The sequence below is a fragment of the Myotis yumanensis genome, unplaced genomic scaffold (assembly GCF_028538775.1).
Source record: "Myotis yumanensis isolate MYYU_CA2020_CCGP unplaced genomic scaffold, mMyoYum1.0.hap1 SCAF_2, whole genome shotgun sequence".
NCBI lineage: Eukaryota > Metazoa > Chordata > Mammalia > Chiroptera > Vespertilionidae > Myotis > Myotis yumanensis.
The window spans coordinates 55,582,283-55,600,328 of NW_027223753.1; the positions used below are offsets into that span (position 1 = coordinate 55,582,283).

Genomic DNA, 18,046 nt, shown 5'->3' on the forward strand with positions numbered 1-18,046 from the left:
TTGTAAAGAAATATACATAAAATAACTCAGTTGGTTTGTATATTGCATCTGGACTTCCCTGATCAAAGACTATTCACGATTTTACATTTCTAGTGTCTCTTCCTCAGGAACCTCAGAGATAGACTGGTTAATGTTATCTATCAATTTGCCTTTCTTTTCACTGGGATGGTAGAAATATATATTATTATGGCATGCTGAATGCGACCTTTTCCAGACCAGCTATTTCCTCTGTCTGGGACAAAGGGTATAAAATGGGCTGTAAAAAGCAGGCCAGAGGGGAAGATTACTGCTGAGAAAGAAAGCCTGATTCAGGAGGGAGGCAATGGCATTCACAGTGTTTTTAAAGTACTTAAGATAGTGTACTTCTGAAGAGAATCTATCTTCAACAAGCAACGAAGAATGTCAGGAAATTGTACGGTTCTTGAAAATAGCTCTCCATCAAAGAGTGATAAGAGAGCTTTCTAAAACCCTGTGCCGTGCTGAGTGGGAGCAGGGTGATGCTGAGACCATCATCCAGCAAACTTTCCGAGACTTCGGCCATTATCTCTAAGTTGACAAAAGGTAGCTGAGTGAGGAATTAGAAACAAATGTGGGTTACAGTCCAACTGTCAGAAAATAGGATCTATCTGACTCCAGTACCTAGTTAGACAAAAGGGTAAACTGGGCTTGGCCAGTCCAGGCGGAGCAGCCACAGGGGGCTGTGCGGGTTGTGTGGTGCACAAGGTACCAGACTGAAGAGGTCATTGGCTCCATCATAGACATGTAGACCCGTCTAGTTATTATTTGGGGCAGATGGCAGTAAAGTATCTTATTCTAACACGTCCCTATGGTAGGACAGTATTCTGAGAGGTGGATGTAAGTGTCTTGAGAAAGGGGCTCTTTTTCTAATTTTCCACACACTGTATGGGCAAGTGGCAGCTGCTTGCTCCAAAATAAATGGGTTCAGACATACTGCCCAGCATTCTTCGATGCTGCAGTCCACTCTAGCAGGACTGTGTTACTGGACCTCATTCATTCAAACAGACAACGAGTTGGACATTTGCCACATGCCAGTCAGGGAACAAAGGCCTGTGTCCTCATGGAGCTTTCCCTCCAAAGTGAACCAGGCACTGGGGGCGTAGGAAGAAGAGAGCGATGGGAGTGTTGGTGCAGAGGAACATGATTAGGTTTTGAAGGGAGACAGGTTCTGCATTTAGTCTCAGCTCCAGAATGGTGTGGTCTTGGGCAGTTGAACTTTCCTCTCTGTCTGTAGAAAAGGTTTAAAAATACTTTCCTTATTGGGTTTATTGGAAAATTAAAGGTATATTAAAAAGACTTTCACTGTGCAGCTTATGACATACAAGTATATGATTGATGGTAGTAATGGTTATTATTATTGTACTTATTATCTAAGTAAGGATAATAGCATGGACAATCCAGTCCTGAGTCCACACTTGGACAGCAACCTCTGAGTTTGTGGTTGGGCTGAGGTGGAGGGAGGGTGTTAAATGGGAAGTTTTAGTTTACCTCTTACGGATTTACTTCTCTTCCCCACTGTGTAATATTTGTTTTCTCAACCTCACTGAAGTCCAGATAATGAAAACAGATAGGCCTCATGACCTGTGCAAGATAAAGGACTTAGAAGGAATTAGGACCTTAATAACCTGTGGGAAATGGACGTTGAAATGAGATTCATCTGAGATGGTAAAGCTATGCTTAGTTATATTTCTACATTTGTCCAAAGGAGATGATTTTTGTGTGAAAAAGAGGTTGTCATAGGCCAGTTCTGTGAGGCTGACTTTGAGATGGAGATTTGCATGCAGGAGACTTGTTGGGTGTGCTTCTGGGATCAGCACCTACAGGCAGAGAAAAAAATCAGGATTGGGTAGAAGGGGAAATTAAACTGTAATGCATTAAAGCAAGGTCTCTGTTGGATATACAGGAGCTCTGGGGCTGGGATGACCCCTTAAACTTCATTAGAATTGGGGAGAGAGAGCCAGGACTTCATTCCCATTCCCCATCATTGAACAGTCATTGCTTGTAAGGCTGTCCTCAAGGAAGGCAGTGACCTTGTGTCGGGGCGGGGACAGGGGAGGTCTCTTCAGCAAGGGTGAGCCCCATTGAGAGCTCTCAATTGCCAACACTCCCAGCAGCTAGAGAAACAAGTGTTTTAGTTTTGTAGGGGGAAATCTAAGCAGCACATCCACAGCAGAGGCGAAGGCCACTGCCAAGGCAAACCCATCCATAAAAACTCTGCAGGTAGATGCGTTAGTCGTGGTTCTAATTTTTAATTCATTGTGGCATATCAATAATAATATTTTATACTAGAGGCCCAGTGTACGAAATTCGTGCATGGATAGGGTCCTTAGGCCTGGCCGGTGATCAGGGCCTATCTGTGGGGTGACTGGTGGGGCTATCGGGGAGAGGGGGGTTGGCACCGCCTGCTTGCCAGCCGGTCCCACCCCCTGATTGCCCCGCTGTGGCCGCAGGTTGCCTCCTTCTGCAGGGCGACTGGCGGGGCAATCAGGGGGCCCCCACTGGCACCCTCCTTGGCTGGCTTAGGGCCTGCATACACCTGGTGGTCAGTGTGCATCATAGCAACTGGTCGTTCTACCAGTTGTTCTGCTGTTTGGTCAATTTGCATATTAGGCTTTTATTATATTTGATTGCATTAGTATAAACAGGTTAGGCTGCTTGTGGTCAGAGGTGACAGGCTCAGGGCTCCAGCTGGGGCTCAGAGGATTAGAGTTTTAGCAAGTTTATTCATACAGCCTGAGCCTAAGCACACGGCTCAGGAGGTATGAAGCTGATAGGAATCATTTGAGAAAGGCAGATGGTCCATATAAGAAGTAAAGCATAGCCCTAGCTGGTTTGGCTCAGTGGATAGAGTCTCAGCCTACAGACTGAAGGGTCCCAGGTTCGATTCCCGGTCAGGGCACATGACCATGTTGCAGGCTTGATTCCCAGTAGGGGGTGTGCAAGAGGCAACCGATCAATGATTCCCTCTCATCATTGATGTTTCTATCTCTCTTTCTCTCTCTCCCTTCCTGTCTGAAATCAATAAAAATATATTAAAAAAGAAGTAAAACATAATTACTCCTGTCACAATTAAGTACTTTAGTTGCTAGAAAATCAAAGGCTAGGCTGCAACTTTTAGTGTCTTCACTTTGAATCCTCCCTCCCTAAAGGGTTTTGAGATCCATGAAACCTCGCTGTATCCAGGGAATCAAATTTAGTTTCTCTGGTGCTGTTTGTTAGTCTGAAACCAGAATTCAGTTCATGGCATATAGCCTAATTGAGGTGCTCCTCAAATACATTATTGATTCTTCTTCTCTTTCCTTTTCTACTTCACTAGGAGGTGAGAAGCAAATAATACTGTGTAGCTTCCATCTAGGATTCTTTTCTCTGTGCTGCTCTTCATAAGGTGATGTGACCCATGGTCTTTATCTGACTGCTGCCATTCATCAGAGTCACAAGTCAATGCCCTGTTGCCACTTCTATTATTAACCGACATGTCACACATCACAAACTGGGCACATGTGTTACTTTTGTTTCTCATAGTGTTAGTTCATTATATATATATATTAATGTGGTGAAAGAGGACGAGTGAGCTCTGTGGCTCCTCTTTTATTAGGGCACTAATCCCATCAATGAGGGCTCCACCTCTGTGACCTAATCACCTGCCAAAGGTCCCACCTCCTAATACCATCACATTGGGCATTGGGATCTCAACAGATGGATTTGGGGGGACACAAGCATTCTGTCTAAATCATACTCTTTTTTTCACCCCCTTGGGGTAGAACACTTATTTATTTCATGAAACACTCAAAGTTTAGGTCAGTGGGAAATAATTTTAATTAAAGAATTTTACATTTTCTCCCCACACGTCTTGCTTTGTATTAGGAAATGACATTGTGATCCATTTCACTACAATATTACAAAATATTTACAAGGAAATATTAAAAATAAACACAAAAGACAAGATGAGGTAAAATGAACTATTCCTCTCCCCCCAAAAAAATCTCTGCTCCAGAACCCACAGCACACAGGAGAATCAAAAACAAATATGCCCCAGATCACAAGTTCCAAAGGATTGGAGAGGGGAAGAAATGGGATGAAAGTGGTGGTATGAAAGGGAATGGACATTTGCAGCAGAACTGCTTCAGTAACCAGCCTAGCCTGAGCGAAATACCCTCTCTTGTATGCAGTGAATTCCAAACAAGGCTAAACTTTAAGATATTCCTTCAACTGAAATTAGAAAATACCCTGACAATAAAAGTAGCTCTTTTGCCCAAGTTTCCTAAGAGCCTCTTTTTCCACGAACCAATGATGTGAACAGACTTGTGTTCGGGCATCAAAAGTTGTCACAGCAGCCCTTCCATTTCTTTCATAAAAGCTTCATATATATCATCCTTAGTTTGTACTGAGACGGGACCAGATTTGGGGGCTGCTTTGTCAAGAGGCACAGCAGAGTCATCCTCTGATTTTCTCTGGGGAGCAGCAGTAGCCCCCTTTTCCTCCCGACGGACCCTCAGTGTGGTGGGCACGAATCGAGTAATCTCTGCCTTGGGATTCGTGATTTGTGGTTTGGCACTGATGGTTGCTCTGGCTTTCTTCTCAATGGTGGCCGCACTGATGTCATCCTCCTTGGGTCGCTGAATCAAATTGGGTGGAGCACTTAAAACTCCTGGGTTTGGCAAGGGAGCCGGTGGGAAAAGCCCAGGTGGGGCAGCTCCGAATGGAGGCACCAAAGGTGAGCACATCATGCCAGGACGTGGTAGAAGGATACCTGGAGGTGCAGGGGGAGGTAGCCTTGATGGGGGTCTCCGAGGAGGAGGGCCAGGTGGCAGACCTGGAGGTGGACCTGGAGAAGGGCCAGGGGGTCGGTCTGGTTGTGGTCCTGGAGGTAAAAGTCGGGGTAAAGACCCTCGGAGTCCTGGCATTCCAGGTGGTCTCAGGAATGGAGGAGGAAGGCCTGCAGATGGTCCAGGTGGCCGTAAAGGTGGAGCAGGAGATGGTCCAAGAGGAGGTGGTCCTGGCATGGGAGGTACTTGTATCTGAGACAGGGGAACAGACTATGGGGGAGCTTGCTGCTGTGAAGAAGCAGATGTGCCATCAGAAAGAGATTCCTCTTTATGCTGCTTTTGTGATTGCTTTTGTGCTTCAGACTCATCAGAATCACCTTCATCGTCATCCTCTGAAAATTCCTCTATTTCTCGTCCCTCCTCAGGGATTTCCTGACCTGCCATTTGAAGCATCATGGCTTAAAGAGGAGTCAGCTCCTTAATGTTCTTCTTCTTCTTCCTTGATTTCCCAGGCATATCTGCAAATCGTACACTCAGACCTGATTTTTTTTCTTCATTGTTATTTCTTTCATTATCATCACGGTGCACATATTCATCTCCTTCACTTTCTCCATCTGATCTGTCAGTGTCGCTGTCATCAGTACCGTCATCATGCTTATCTTGATCCATGTCCTCAGGATAGCCATCATCTTCACTGGTGCTGGAAACATCATCATCATGGCCCCGTTGAGCAAGTTCAGGACTATATAACATATCTTCATCTCATCGGCGAAGGGGAAGATCCAGGGCAAAGCCCACTTTATGGCCATACATTTGCAAGACTTGAGGAGGAGGTGGACCAGGGGTGGCCCCAGAGGTTTTCTACCAGGAGGCAAATGTGGAACACCATGCCCAAGAAGAGGAAGAATAGAACCTGCCCTAGTTGGAGGTCCATAGGCTGAGGTCCTCTTAAGAATGGAGGGTGGCTGGGCACCAGGAAGTGGAATGTTCTGTATCAATTTGTTGGAAGGAGCATGAGGCATATCTGGCAAAGGAATACTATCCACTTCCACATACTGAGCATTCTTCACAGCATCAAAATATTGGCTAAGTTGAGCCCTTTTCTGTTCATAATCTACTTCTAGCTTTCTCAATTCTTTGTAAATATCTGGATTCTCTTTTTCATAGAGTCGTAGAATACGTTCAAAGGTTTCACACAGCTTTTTATGCTTGTCATTCAGCACCTTCTCATTTAATTGTGGCTGTTGCACTGGTTTAAACTCCATTTCATCCAATTTCTCCCTATCCCGGATAATTTGTTTGGGATCCTTCATCTTCAAAAGTGCAACTTGTACCATCATGCACTATTTTTTTGTTCTTTAATTCTCTCTTCTGGGCTTCTTTTCGGGCTTGGTCTGTGAGGTGCATAAATTTTCCACTTTTTGTGGATGATGTAGCTCTTTGTCCCATGTTGACAATCTGTATGGTTCACTTGTTTATTAAAAAACAAACAAACAAACAAACAAACAAACAAACAAAAAACTACCAGAATCAACATAAAAATGTCTAAACTCTTCTGCTGGGCTCTGGGACTGTGAGAAGCCGGGAGGGGAGGATTCTCGGCCTCCTTCCCTTCATAGGGGCCTTCACCTTGGCTCCCGGTCAGCTATCCAGCAACCGCCATCTTGAAACCTCCTCTAAAGCAGACTCCTGACTTTAAACATATTCTTTTATGCAACAGTTCCTGTCCCACAGCCTTTCTTTTACTGCCAAATATCCAGTGGCATGAACACTGTTTCCACTTCATCACTTCCTACTCCCTCCTTAACCTCTTGCAGTGGGATTTCACTCTCACTGCTCTGTTGACACTTCTCTTTGAAAGATCAAAATGCTCTAATTGCCGACTCTACAAATTCCTTCTTTTCATCCTCAGCTCCTTGTGGTGCTGTTGAACATTGTGTCCTATTTAAAACTCTTCTTTTGATTTCACTGGTGTTGTACGCTGCTAGTTTTCTTATATCTCTGTCTCTGACATCCCTTCTCCCCCCCCCCCCCCCCCGCCCCCCGGAATTATTTTTTTCATTTTGTTCCTTAAATACAGTTTTTAAAAAAATTGATTTTTTGAGCAGGAGGAAGGAAGAGGAATAGAGAGATAGAATCACCAATGAGAGAGGAACATCATTGATCAGCTGCCTCCTGCACGGCCCTTGCCGGGGATCGAACCTGCAACCCAGGCATGTGCCCTGACCAGGAATCAATCCAGTGACCTCTTGGTTCCTGGGTTGATGCTTGACCCCTGAGCCACACCAGCCAGGCAAATATGCAAATATGCATTTTTAAAAATATATTTTTTTTATTGATTTCAGAGAAGAAAGGAGAGGGAGAGATAGAAACATCAATGATGAGAGAGAATCATTGATTGGCTGCCTCCTGCACATCCCCTACTGGGGATCAAACCTGCAACACTTGGGCGTGTACCCTGAATGGGAATCTAATTGTAATATACTGGTTCACAGGTTGATGCTCAACAACTGAGCCAAGCCGGCCAGGCTTAAATACATTTTTAAAATGATATACTTTATATATATGAAAATGTATAGGGAATAATACATGTAAAGAATGCCCATGAACTCCATGGAGCCTAAGAAATAAAATAGTACAGCTGGAGGTGGAATCCCCTGTGAATGCCTTCTGGATTGTTTTCCCATCTTTTCCCACCAGAGAGGCAGTCAGTTATCACTGGGGGTTATCATTCTCATGAATGTTTTATGTTGTTACTAAAAATGTTTATGATAGTTGCTTGTTCACTTGAGCAGCAGGTGCTCGCATGAGTCTAGGGAAACACTGTACAAAGGCTATGCTGGAGGAAGTGCTCTAGGAAATTGTGCAATGTACAACCTGAACAAAGGGATGCAGGGCCTTTATTGCTTTACCTATTTTATAAATGGTATCATATTGAACATATGTATATAATTTGCTTCTTTCTTTGAACATCATTGTAAAATTGGGGAGAGGGGTGAAGTTACTACCCTCACTTCTGATACCGATTGCAAGTTGAGGGGGTTCCCAAAACTACCCTCATATTTCACATTTGATAATTCACTAAAAGATTCACTGAGCTATTGAAACCTGTTATACTCACAATTATGGATACATTTAGGGAAAGGATACAGATGAAAATCAGCCAAGGGAAGAAAATTATACAGCAGAATCCAGGAAACTACCACATGGAGCTTCCAGTCAACTCCCCCTGGAGTCATGGACAGTGTTACTTTCTTAGCAACAATGTGTGATCATATGCATGGAATATTGTTAACCTGGAAAGCTCACCCAAGCCTTGTTGTTCAGAGTTTTTATTGGGACTCTGTGTTTGACTGCCCATGTGGTTAATCTCTAGTCTACAACCCCTTCTGAGGTCAAATGGGTACTACATGGTTCAAAACCCTCAGCATAAATCACACTGTTAAATTGTCTGCTGACCAAGGCTCCCCCAGGCAAAGAACTTCTATCAGGTGTGAGGTTCCAAGGGCCCAGCGTTCAACTCCCATAATACAGAGCTCTGCCTCCCTACCTAACCTTGACACTTGCACAGGACTTTCTGGTTACACATAACTTTCATAGACATGATCTCATTTACTCCAAAGCTTTCCTGGGATTCAAATTATTATTTTTCTTCATGTTTGCCTAAACTATTCCTAAAACCTCTCAAAAACAAAGATGGTAAGGAATGAGAGAAAATGCTCTTCCTGTAGTGCTCTCAGAGTCTTAAGGAGACAGATACAATACACTAGAGTCAAACTTCTTGAGTTTGCCAGATGAGAAAGTAGTTCTGAACTTCCAGATGCTTTTTTGGGAAGCTGGAGGTTTGCACATCTGAAAGTCAGGTCCTGGAGAGTGAAAACAAATTCTACCCCTTTCCAGGGGAGCTTTATTTCCTTCATACGTTTATGCATTTTTCATTCCTTATGTTTGTGATTCATCTCTGGCTCAAGCCCCTTCTGTGAGAGGTGCTGGGGAGATGGATGGCTGGGAGGGCTGCATGGATGGTGAGACTGTTGCTGCAGTGATGTGATGCAATTCTTGATATTTGCACAAAGATGGAGAGTTCAGACAGCCACGGAGTGGTGGAAATAGCCCTGGAACCCTGACTCTTACCTCGAAATGATTTGATTTTCAGTGAGGCCAGGAGATCACTAAAAGAAGATTGGTAGCAAACTTTTATAACAACTTTAGGAGAGCCATGCTTATGAGCAAACACTTTCACTACCCGTAACAAGGATTTTAGCACTTGATCAGACCACAGATAAGGCTTTCTCCTGCTTCCTTTTCTCTCATTTTTTGCTTTCATGCCCCTTGATGTCTTAGAGGGTTAGGCCTTCTACTGTGTTAAACCTCCTGAGTTCTACCTCAAAGGACCCGTCCTGCACAAGTAATAGAACAGAGAGGCAGACATCCTGAACCTTGGGTAACTTGTTTTAGGGCACGGGAGCAATGGCGGTATTTTCAGTGATTGTCTATGTGTGGCAATGCTGGCTGGCATCATGCAGATTGGGTTTTTCTTCATTGAACAAATACTGAGTGCCCACTGTGTAGCAGGCATGATACTAAGTAAAATTTTGTATTTCAGCTCCTCTGCTTATCAGCTGTGTGACTTTGGGAAAGTTATTTAACCTCCTTGAGTTCAGTTTCCTAATGACATTTTAATGTCTGCCTCATAGGTTAGAATGAAGTAACCTATGTCAAGCATTTAGCACAATGCTAGGCTCTTCTAGTACAGTGCCTGTCACTTAACAGAAAATCTACTGATTAAAGCGAAACCAGAATTAATACAAAGGATATCTGATTTCTATTTGATGTCTTATCCACAGTAACCATTTTTTTAAATATGTCAAGATTCTTATGGTACATTATGTTCACTCATACATGGCCCTCATATTCTATATGGTAAATCAAATACATGTGTCACAATCCCTCATCTGGTCTGAGCCTGACTTTCTGGTTCTGTTCATCACATTCCAACTTTTGCATACTCTTTTTTAAAAATTACTTTTATTGATTTCAGAGAGGAAGGGAGAAACATCAATGATGAGAGAGAATTATTGATTGGCTGCCTCCTGCATGTCCTACACAGGGGCTTGAGCCCACAACATGAGCATGTGCCATGACCAGGAATCAAAACATGACCTCCTGGTTCATAGGTCCACACTCAACCACTGAGCCGCGGGGGCTGGCCACATTCCAACTTTTGCATATTCTTCAAACTTCCTTCAGCCTGTTGCCTATATGTTGTGCTTGCTTGATGTGGACACCAGGTGGCGCTTGGCATCATATTTGTAGAGGCAGTTGTCAAGGGAACAGGGCTCTGTGCCAACTCTGAGGCAGGCTGGCTTCCTCCTCAGAGACACTAACCCAGAAGAGAGAAGTTACAGGCTGGATGCTCTAACTTTCAACAATTCTCTCCCTCCTGTCTTTTGGAAAGGAGAGAAACTTTAAATGCTTTTTTTTTTTAAAAAAAGGTAAACTCTAATTTTACAAAGAAGTTTACCCCAAAACAAGGCCCTATCACACCCAGCAGCCCAAGTATTGATTGTGTCTTGATGTTCATCCAAGGCCTTCACTGGGAACAACATTTCCAAAAGGGCCTATTTCTATGGCAACAGAAGGAAGCAGAACATAAGCTCTAATAGGAAAAACAGTTACTCGGACAGGGGTGAAGAGATTCGAGAGGGAGCCGGATTGCAGCTTTGAATGAGAAATATTACCATATTTTATAGAAGCTAAGATGCCATCGATTATGTCTCCCCATTGTTTTATTGACACTAAGAAAGAAATAAATTTGCCAATTAAATTAAATCATTGACTATAAGGCTCAACTTGATTTCAGAGATATTAAAGTAAAAGAAATGGCCTGGTCGATGTGGCTCAGTGGTTGAGCGTAGACCTATGAACTAGCAGGTCACGGTCCGATTCCCGGTCAGGGTACATGCTGGGGTTGCGGGGTCTATCCCCAGTAGGGAGCGTGCAGGAGGCTGCTGATCAATGATTCTCTCTCATCATTGATGTTTCTATGTTTCCCTCTCCCTTCCTCTATGAAATCAATAAAAATAATTTTTGAAAAGAAAAGAAACATTGCCTTTCAATCAGGGAAATACAGTACATCTGAGGACAGTATTCCCAGCCAGTCCCTTCCTAGGAGTCTTAACCTCCCCCTAATTCCTGTCTGTCCTAGAGTATCAAGGGGATCGGCTTGGAAACAGTCAAGGGCCTGGATTCCAAGATAATGGTTCTTGCTCTTAATGAGATTAAATGCAGACTGGTCTGTCTTAGTCTGTTCAGGCTGCTATAACAAAATGTCACAGGGTAAGGGGCAGAAATGTATTTCTCACAGCTCTGGAGGCTGGAAGTCCAATGACAGGGTGGTTAGTGAGGCCCTTCTTCCAGGTGACAGACTTTTTCTTGTATCCTCACATGGCAGAAGGGGCTGTGGAGCTCAAATGTTTCTTTTATAAGAGCACTAATCTCATTCTTGAGGGATCCACCCTCATGATGTAACCTTCTCCCAAAGGCCAGACCTACTAATACCATCACTTTTGAGGGGGGGCGGGGGGGGTAGGATTTCAGCATGTAAATATGGAGGGACAAAAACATTCAGACCATAGCAGGTTCCTTCTGCTTCTTAGAGAGCTAAATCAGCCCCTATAGTTAAAGGTAGCTAACCACAACCAATGGGTTGGCAAACTGTGGCCCTTGGGCCACATCCAGCTCAATGAATGACTGTTTTGCATAATTCACCAACTAAGAATGCTTTTTACAGCCCTAACCGGTTTGGCTCAGTGGATAGAGCGTTGGCCTGTGGACTCAAGGGTCCCTGGCTCGATTCCGGTCAAGGGCATGTACCTTGGTTGCGGGCACATCACCAGTGGCGGGGTGTGCAGGAGGCAACTGATCGATGTTTCTCTCTCATCGATGTTTCTAGCTCTCTGTCCCTCTCCCTTCCTCTCTGTAAAAAATCAATAAAATATATTTAAAAAAGAATGCTTTTTACAAACAAACATTTTCATCAATTTAATGATAAGAAGAATGTAACATGACTCCAGTTAAGTGAAATATTACCTTCCAAAGAAGGTTATTCTTATAATTTTCAGATCTGTATAATAAAAATATACTCAATTATATGATTACTAGAGGTCCGGTGCACGAAATTTGTGCATTGGGGGGGTGGGGGTGGGGTGGAGGGGGAGTGGTCCCTCCGCCTGGCCTGCACCCTCTCCAATCTGGGTGATATATCTAGCCTAACTTCTGGTCAGGTGTTCTGGCATTCCTGTTAATGATTCAAATAAACAAACTCAAACAAACTAATCTATGATTTCCATTTTGGTTCTAGAACAGCATTTGGCAAACGTCTTCTGTAAAGGACCAGCAGTCAGACATCCCTTTCACAATCTGGGACTGCTGGCTCCTAACCGTTGACCTGCCTGCCTGCCTGATCACCCCTAACCACTCTGCTGGCTTGCCTAATCACCCCTAACCATTTTGCCTGCCTGCCCTGCCTGCCTGATCGTCCCTAACTACTGCCCTGCCAACCTGATCACCCCTAACTGCTCTCCCCTGCTGGCCTGATCACCCTTAACCACCTCTGCCTCGGCCCCACCACCGTGGCTTTGTCTGGAAGGATGTCTGGAAGACATCTGGTCTAATTAGCATATTACCCTTTTATTAGTATAGATACTTTAAATTTCTCAATAATATGTGATAGCCTTAATTGTGCTGCTTGGCCCACAAATTCTAAAATATTTACTGTCTAGTCCTTTACAGAAGACGTTTGCCAAATGCTATTCTAGACCCAAAACGGAAATCATAGATTAGTTTGTTTGGGTTTGTTTATTTGAATCATTAACAGGAATGCCAGAACACCTGACCAGAAGCTAGGCTAGATAAATCGAAGTGTTGCAAATGGCCAGACCCAACCAATGGGTACGTATTCAGAATTTGTCTATAAAGTAAGGAGATTTTGAAAAACAAATTTACACATATAAAATTAGTGCTGTTTCACTTCAAGTAGATACCTAGGGAGACTCTGGTTATTCTAGAGCTCTCAGAATAGTCTTCAGAACTAGTTTATGAATCATGTGATAAAATCTATTATTATTATTTCTACTTGAATTTCTTGAACAGGTGCTAGGCAGTGTACTAGATATTGGAGGAGTAGAAGATGAATGACATATCCTGGCTGGAACTTTATAGTCATATTTTGTTTCGACCTCAAATAATGTTTACCTAATTTCAATCATTAAATTTAACTCTAAATGACTTGGGATGGGTTTCAAACATAAAATGCATCTTCAATCAAACTAAAGATGCTATAATCACTAAAGGGAATGATGAGAGAATTTCAGGAGTTTCTAGAGCAGTGATACAACTGTACAGCCTCCCCAAGGGATTGGGAGAACACACTCACTAGAAACATTCTCTGTGCATACACAGTGCTGATCTTTTTGATCAAAAGTTTATTCTGATATTTTATGATTATTTTTCATATACTCATGTACCGCCTCAGACTTGGCAAGCAAACAATCCCTCATTTTAGTTGGATGGAAGAAGGGCCACATATAAAGGAGTGGGGTTTGGGGAAAGCGCAACTTAACCTGAGGGGCGGGGGCAATATTTAATTTGAAAAATCATTCTGCCTCAGAATTCATGGTCATGATCAATTTAAATCCCCCCTTCCCCACACTTTGATTTATAACTGATTTCCTTACTGAAATCTGTATCTGATATAGACTGACCAGGAATCATTAGACAAGTTAATGCTGACTAATTCAGCTGATATTTCTGAAAAGAGAGAGACTGAGAGTGGGAGAGAAGGAAGGAAGGAGTGAGAGAGACACATGGAGATAGTGAGAGACATACAGAGAGAGGGATTGGAAGACAGAGAGTAGATGAAACAATGCATGATAATCCAGTGGTCTGCATATGCTTAGGACTTAGGAACTAGATTTGAAGTTGAACAAAAGAAAATGGGAGGGCCCCTCTACACACTTACTCTTCTCCATTTATCCTATTTATGTAACTAGAGATGTGACTAGGGAATATAAGAATTTACATCCCTACTTACATGATTTGAGCTGACATATTGGCCAGACTGGTTTCCTTTCTTTCAATAATTCTCCCTTTCAGTTTCTTTCAAAAAGTGTTCTCTGCTTGGAACAAGGGGAACCTCTGTAAATTCAATTTTATTAATTATCAATTAGGATTTTATAACCCCTTTACTTGGTTTATTGTGGCTGATAGTGTTCTTATAGGCCTCTGAAATGCCTGTTTTGGGGGCAGGCCACATCTATAAGAAATATCAGTATGCAGTAGTTATATTAGATATACAACTTCTTAAAGCAACTTTTAAAATGACATTTTATTTTTTATGTCATTAAGGATGCTTGCCTCAAGCCCTTTTCTTTTTCTTCTAATGAACTCGTATTAAGCAAGGTATTTTTGCTACAAAAGCTTTTGTTAGTAGACAAAAAGGGGCATGGAAAAAGGGAGTCCTGGTATGGCAACCTTCACACCTAAGAGTGTTCCAGGACAGGTATGGTATCAGTCAGGTTTCTTCTAAAGTTTTGGGCAATATGACCAGATGGATACTTTGAGAGCTGTCAAATCATTGGCCTTTCATGGAATTTCAATGTGGCAGTATAATCAAGATGCAATCTGTCTGAAAAGATTGAGATATTGCCATTTGCAAAAACATGGATGGACCTTGATGGCATCATGCTAAGTGAAATAAGTCAGACAGAGAAAGACAAATACTATATGACCTCACTTATAAGTGGACTCTAAAAAAAACCCCACAAATACAAAAAAATAATGAATAGTTATAGACAAGAGATTGGTGGTGGCAGAGATGCGGTATGGGGGTGGGCAAAATGGGTGAAGGTGATCAAAAGGTAAAAACTTCAGTTATAAAATAAATGTTATGGGGATGTAATGTATAGCATGGTGACTATGGTTAAGAATACTGTTTTGTGTGTTTGAAAGTTATTAAGAGAGTAGATCTTAAAAGTCCTTATCACAGGAAAAAAATCTGTAATTATGTGTGGGGATGGATGCTATCTACACTTATTTTGATGATCATTTTACCTTATATACAAATATTAAGTCATTATGTTGTACATCTGATACACATGTAACACTAGAGGCCTGATGCACAAAATTCGTGCAAGGGGCTCAGCCCTCGCAGCCGCGGCAGCTTGCCTCGGCCCTTGAAAGGTCGTCTGGAAGGACGTCTGGAAGGTTGTTCGGCTTTCCGGTCTAATTAGCATATTACGCTTTTATTATTATAGATTATAGTGTTATAACATATTAGTTATATATATCAATTATGTTAAATATATTAGTTATATATGTGTGTCTATATTATAAAAGGCCAGTGGGTGTAACACCGTAATGACCAAATGACTAGTCACCAGGAGGTGCATGGAGCACCTCTTGGGCCCTCCTTCTACCCCCCCCGCCCCCCGAGGGGCACTGGCAGCATTAGCGGAGCGTTGCGGGGTGCCGGCAGCATCCGTGGAGCATGTGAGGCATCGCGGGGCAAAGGACATGGCCCTGATGGCAGGTTAGGTCTAGGGGACCCTACATGCACATGATTTAATAGTGCGCTGGGCCTCTAGTATATCTATAATAATAAAAGTGTAATATATTAATTAGACTGGACGTCCTTTTGGGACTAAGCCAGAGCTGCAGCCATGGATTGAGGCAGAGGGAGGGATCCAGGCAGGCGCCGTGGCTGCGAGGGAGGATGGAGGCAGCCACTGCACTGCAAAGGCCTACTCTTGCACGAATTTCATGCATTGGGCCTCTATTTTGTAAATAATGTTATATGTCAATTACATCTCAACTAGAGTCCCAGTGCACGAATTCATGCACCAGTGGGGTCCCTAGGCCTGGCCTGCAGGATCGGGCTGAAACTGGCTCTCCGACATCCCCTGAAGGGTCCCAGATTGCGAGAGTGTGCAGGCCAGACCGAGGGACCCCACCAGTGAACAATTGGGGCCGGGGAGAAATGCGGGAGGTTGGACCGCTGGGGAGGGGCCTTGGGAGGGCTCCAGGGCATGTCCGGCCTGTCTTGCTCAGTCCCAATCAGCTGGACCCCAGCAGCAAGCTAACCTACCAGTCGGCGTGTCCACCACCTGGTGGTCAGTGCATGTCATAGCAACTGGTTGACTGGTCAACTGTCTGCCCCCTGGTCGTTAGTGCACTTCATAGTGAGTAGTTGAGCAGACTTAGCATATCATTAGCTTTGATTGCTTGAACGTCAGACTGGCCTACCTGTCGACCGGACACTTAGCATATTAGGCTTTCATTATATAGGATTTTTATTTTATTTTTAAAAGGATATCACAACATATATATATATTTAAAAATTGACTTTAGAGTGAGAGAAAGGGGAAGGGGAAGAGAGAAACATAGATGTGAGAGAGAAACATTGGTCGGTTGCCTCCTGCATGTGCCCTGACTGGGGATCAAGCCTGCAACTTCGGTGTGCCCTGACTGGGAATTGAACCCTTGACACTTTGGTGCACAGGATGATGCCCAACCAACTGAGCCACACCGACCTCTATATCTCAATTTTTACTAAAAAATGGAACCTGGCTGAAGTCCTTGTGGTCTTCTCTGTCAAGGTGGCAAAAGCTAGCTGCCAGCATGTTTCCATGAGAAGCCCCATGTTGAAACAATTCTAAATGAAGCCAGGAACTCTTTTATGCATTGGCCTTTTCTTTTACTTCAATTGATTCATATTAGAGAATAAAACCTCACCAGAAGCAGTTTCCATGTCATATAGCCACCCAGAAGAGTTTTTGGGAGAAGTAATGCTGAGTGTTTAATTTGGTTTTGTTTTTGACTTATATTTAAAATGTTCTATGGACAGAGCTGCCCAGAACTGATTATTCACAAAATAATTGTTTACATGTTTTAAATATTCATCCAAAAGATTTAGCACTGACTCACTATACAAAAGTTTCCATATACCAGTGCATTCAAAATATTTTAATTATTGCAAAGTGAAAGGAGTTGAAATGCCTTTTTTGTCCAGATGGTGTTTGGTCATTTTTAACCTGGGAAAGTCTTGGATGTCTTTGCTTTTGTACTTTCGTGTAGATTCTGTGTGATGTGTTGTCTGTATGGTGTGCATGGCAGCAGCCCTGAGGGAGAGTGTTGGTGAGTATAGATATGACTGGGACTGCTCTTTGAAACAGCCCTCTCTAATAATGTAAGAAATACTATTCTAATGGGTTTGACACTGAGATAAGGTACTCATACTAAATACTGAATATAATTCATACTGAATACCTTAGGTCAGGTATTCATACTAAAATTGGCACTTGTACAAAAGCTTCAGGTGACATCTGCAAATGTTAGCAGCTAGAGGAGAGAGGGCTAGATGTACAATCGAGGTCACGATTGCCAACTTAGAGTATAAGATAGAATTCATTCTTTCATAAGTTCTCCATAACCTACAGCACATTTAAACCTTTCCTCTGTCTCTCTGGGGAGGAGAGAGAGCTTCTTAGTGCTTTGAGTTTCTTCTTTATTCATATTCTGTGGGCCATAGAGCAGCTTGTTATGCAATATTCATAACTCTTACTGTGACATATGTATTTATGTATATCATTTCTTGGGTATGCAGAATCTGCAGGCATTGTTCTAAGTGCATTTTATGTACTTATTATTTTAACCCTCACAACAACCCTATGGGGTGTATATATCATTTTCTTTCCAAAGAGACAGATACTAACACTTAGTCACATGTTGGCTAGTGCTAATACCTCTTGATTTTTTCCTGCCAGATCTCATATTTTCCTTTAGAACAGGGGCATTATGGAGAGGAATCTTTGGTATCATGAGAGACTAGTGAGGGAGACAGCAGATGGGCATTCTGGAATCCCTGAAATTTCATTCCCTTTCCCGTAAACTGGCCATGCACACTGGCATTGACAGATATTTCCTGGAAGACTTCACAGGGTTCTGAGCTATGGCTAAAGTGCTTCAAGTATAGCATTTTCTTTGATTCTCAAGCATTTTTGTCACATTGCCTTTTATAGCAATAATGCTAGATGTAGGAGATAAAGATTGCCTACTTTGGTGATTGTTTTTGGGTAAAGGGGGGGATTTTGGAACTGCAAAATGTTAGCATTTTCTGTGATACATAAACTATACCTTTTATTTGACTAGTGTCAGTCCTGTTTTATGTTTGGAAGTTCACTATTATTAGAGTGTCATTTAAA

The 18,046-nt window shown here is 42.8% G+C and overlaps 1 pseudogene; it reads right to left on the reverse strand.

Moving 5' to 3' along the window:
* Positions 1-4,343: 4,343 nt before the first annotated feature.
* On the reverse strand, positions 4,344-6,233 carry LOC139001849 (WW domain-binding protein 11 pseudogene; annotated as a pseudogene).
* Between the last annotated feature and the right edge of the window lie 11,813 nt (positions 6,234-18,046).